Below are 4,504 nucleotides of genomic sequence, written 5' to 3' on the forward strand. Positions count from 1 at the left end.
CTCTCCTCTCCTCTCCTCTCCTCTCCTCTCCCCCAGCCAGCCAGGGTAACAAGCACACTCCTCCATACAGCCAGGCTCACCTTCCTTCCTTCCTTCCTTCCTTCCTTCCTCCTGCCCCCGAAGCAGCGCTGCCAGGTCCCTGCACAGCTCTGCTCCACATGGATGAGAGGTGGAGACCACCAAGGTCATGGTGGCATCGTGTCATGTCCCCATGGTGCCTAGGGGCTGAAAGCTCAGGAGCTGTCACAGCTACAGTCTGAACTGAATCAGGCTGAAGCCTGTGACCTTGGAGTGGAGAGCTCTGGAGGTTGGAGGCAGCTGCCGAGGCTGCAGGTGTAGATATCGAAGGGACGTGGCGTCTCAACGGAGCTGCTGTGTCCCAGCGAGTATGGTACGGATGAAGAGATGTGTAATGTGTTTTGGTTCAAGTTAGGTGCAAGTCACGTGTAAAATACAGCCAGGCTTTGGAGGGGCTGTCCTTTGCACAGCCAGACGTCGGGATGGATCTCTACCACCTTGCATGACCTGGGAGCGGGGGCAGCCAGAAGGGGACACTCAGCGACCAGCACGTGGGGCAGGGCTGAGTGGGCCCTTGTGTGGCTGTGGTTTTCTGCGAGCATCTGCTTTTTTTGCCGCCACTCCTCTGCCACCCATCCCTCCGTCCTTCTTCCTCCTTGATCCCGAGCAGCCATCCCCTTCTTCCTGAGTTCACTCCAGCGTCACTGCTCACTCAGCCCAGAGCAAGGCCGTCGGAGAACGGCTGTGAATCGCTGAGCCTGGAGGAGCCAGTTCTCCTGAAGCCGGCAGAGATGGATGCTCTCCTGCAGTGATGTCTCCCGTTTGAAGTCACCAGCATTTCTCGTACGAGTCTCTGTGCAATATCCTTCCTCAGGCTCCGGCAAGAAGGAGCCTTTGCTTCACTTCTTGGCTTCCACCAAAGAACTTGCTGCAGACTGTTTGACGGACACGTCTGCTTCTTTGCAATCCTGGTTTTGCCAAAGTAAATATTGTTGCTGACAAAGATTGTTAAACTATTTACAGACTGAGCGTATTTAATATTTGTGTTACTGGAAGGGCAGCACACCGGAGGTGCAGCAGCGGGCTCTGGCCGTGGCTCGGCCGGGCGCTCCCAGAGCTGTCAGAGGAGCCGCTGCAGCCTCTGCTGCGTCTCCGGTTCCTGGCGTTGTTGCATGCTGTATAAAGCACGTGGCGGTAGCTTTCAAGTCACTATTTAAAGCACCACTTTTCTATTGTACAAATGGTCACAGTGCACTGCTAGGATTAGATGATCACAGGTTGCATTTTTTTTTTAAAAAAGATTATTTTTTTTTCTAAAAGTGAGAGGTTTTTTGAAGCCGGTCTGTGGAGAATATTAAGAGCACTTGAGACAGAGTAGTGTTAGCTGCTACACCGAGTCATTGTACAGGGCTTTCCAGATAACTTCCTCCCCTCAGCAAATGTATTTCCTTATTTAAAGGGATGCTGTCAGCTTCAAACTTGTAAAGCAAGCACATTTCCTTACCTATGTTACCAGCAACACCTTCATTATTAAAGACCCCTTTGTCTTGCCACTCAGTCTGCTCGCAGTTTGCTCTTTGAATTCGCTGGCTGGGACAGACCCAGATGTGGTGTCAGCTCCGTGCCCTGGGGCAGCCACGGTCCTCACACAAGCCAAAGTGCTTCTTTCACCATAATGGTTCTCCTGGAAGATTTCTGGAGTGTCCCGCTTCTGAAGGCTTTTTCTTCATTTTGCTTTGTCCTCCTGTGAACCCCACCCCTGGGGCCAGCACCTCCTCTGAAGGCAGTGGTTGTCCCCCTGCCCAAGCCCCTCTGTGTCCCCAGCACATGAACTCCGGGGCCCGTGGGCAGAGCTCTCCCCACCACCAAACTCCCGCTGCCCCCAGGTAAGCATAGAGCAGAGAGGAGACTTCTCCCTGGGGCAGCCCTGGCTCCTTTGCCCCATTAGTGCCAGTTTCCACATTTGTCACATCTTTCTTTCGATTAAGAAAGCGTTCCTGGGACACTCACACACCCGTTTGCAGGCAGAGACTCCCTGTGCGCCCACTGGTGGGCTTAAAAGGCAAAACAATCCTGAGACACTGAAGAAGTGAATCCGAAAAGATGTAGATGAAAAACCAACTAGTTCCTATGAACACCTTTTAACCTCTGACACCAAGCGTTGTTTGATGAACTGCCTGGACTGAGTCAAGTTGCGGTTACTCAGAGAACGTGATGACAAGCCGCAGTCCAGGATTCTTTCAGGAATACTGATGGACTGGAGCACTGGCCTGTCTGTGCTGTCCAACCTGCGGAAGAGGAGCTGGGAGGGTCGTGCTGCCAGCCTCCCTCGACAAAGAGCAGGGCGAGCGGTGTGGGAAGCCACAGCTCTAAAGTGCAGGAAAGATACTTGTCAGGTGCCAAGGTTTGGAGCAGAGCAGCCCCCCAGGAAAGCACAGGCCATGCTGGCAGGACAGGACATGCTCCCCACTCCTGTTGCGTTGGGGCAGTCCACACTCAGCCTTCGAGGTGTGGGTCATTTTCCCAACAAGGCTGTCCCAAAGGATTTAAGGGTCCTGGGATTTTCCTTCTTGTCAACACCAAGCTGGGGGAATGCAGTGATGTCTCACTCTCTTTGGGCTTTCCTGCCTGAAAAATACAGCAAACATAAGGGCAAAAAATGTTCCAAGAGTCAAACTAACATTTTCACGCCTCTGGCAAGTTTCTTAAATGTGAGATGCCTGGCTCAGTGCACCACCCAGTGTTTCCTCCACAGGAGGCACCAGGACACCAATGGGACCCTTCCACCAGCTCCTGGCTCAAGACAGACCAGGCTTTAGGTGCAATTTCTTTCCCCAGTGACATGGGAAAACGTCAGTATCTTGGCCCTTCTAGGCTCAGCAGGGATAGCCTGGGGGCTTGTGGAATGAGGAGGTGGCAGAGGCAGGAACTTGCAGGAGCCCATCACAGACCCCTTTAGCATGGGGGGACCAGAAGTCCCACGAGCCCAGCACCACAGCTGCTAGTGCTTCCCACCACCCCATCACTGACACCCCCACCAGCACCCCCAGCACCCCTCGCTGCAGCCACCCCCGCACCCACAGCAGCCCCCAGCCCAGCCCTCTCCAGCCAACCACCAGCCCTGGGCCCCCGGCACCTCATCGCCCACAGAGCCTCCCCTGCCCCCCCGCAGCGCGTACAGCTCTCCAGCACCCACTCGCCAGCACAGGAGCCTCCCTCACCCCTCTCCGAGCCACCCAGCGGGTCCACAGCCAGCTCCTCTAGAGCCTCAGCCACCTTCTCACCCAAACCCGCTTGTGGGAGGGCGACCATGGCCATGCCTTGCCCACCCATGGACACCCCTCACCCCCCTGACTTGCTCTCACCCCTAAATCTGCAACACCCAGAAGGAAGCCACCGAGGAAGAAGAACTTCTGGCTGGGCAGGATGCACTGAGGCTCCCAGGAGGCCTCCGCAACAGTCGACATCTGGTTTTAAAGTCCTGGCACTTGAGCACTGGCATGGCCAGGGCTTTTCTGAGACCACCAACGCTACCTGCACGTCTTGGCTCACCCACAGGAGGACAGGATGGCCTTCAGAGAGATGCTTTGGTTGTTATCACAGCACTCTTGCCCTCAAACTTTACCAACTCCTTGCATGCAAGTTAGGGACTAAGTTCCTTATATTCCTACCTATTTCTTACACTCAACATTTTGTCGCATGCAAAAGGAAAGTTGCTCCTTTACAAAGTCATGAATTTATCGTTAGTTTCATTGATGTCTTAAGAGTTGAATCAATAAAATAATTTTAGTCCGGTTACAATGACACCAATAATTTCTGTCATGTACAATTAACATCATCACTCACTGAGCTCTTTGTACCCACCCCCTTTCTTGGGGACTCTGCTCGCCTTTCACTACCTCTCTGTGACTGGGACGAGGGTGTGGGGTGCCACAGCACACGTCAGCATCCTCAGCCTTTGCCGGGAGAAGCCGATATTTTTGCTGACGGGTTTTTCCTCCTCACTCTCCAACTGGCTGTAGGAAACCAGGGTAACTTGTACACCTTTGGCAACACGCTCGCTCTTCCTTGGTGTAACTCCACATCACTTCTGAATTAACTCTACTTGGTGTGATTTACACATGTCAGAGGCTTGTTCTTTGTTCTCTTTGTTTAAGGCTGGTTTTTCCCTACCCCCCAAATTATAATTCCTCTGATGACCAGTGACTGGCCACTGAGGGCCTCCAGCATCATGGCATTGGAACCAGTTGCCCAGGGCAATGGTGGAGTCTCCATCCCTGGAGGTATCTAAAAGTCATGTAGACATAGTGCTCAGGGATGTGGTTTAGTCAAGGACTTGTCAGTGTTGAGTTAATGGTTGGACTCGATGATCTTAAAAGTCTTTTCCAATCTGGTGATTTTGTGGTACTGTGATCATCCTGTGCCTGTTCCTTCAGGCCCCTGCTCTCACCCCCTGCCTGGAGTCCTCTACAGTGCATTTCCCTAC

Source organism: Apaloderma vittatum, unplaced genomic scaffold (assembly GCF_000703405.1).
Source record: "Apaloderma vittatum isolate BGI_N311 unplaced genomic scaffold, ASM70340v1 scaffold8064, whole genome shotgun sequence".
NCBI lineage: Eukaryota > Metazoa > Chordata > Aves > Trogoniformes > Trogonidae > Apaloderma > Apaloderma vittatum.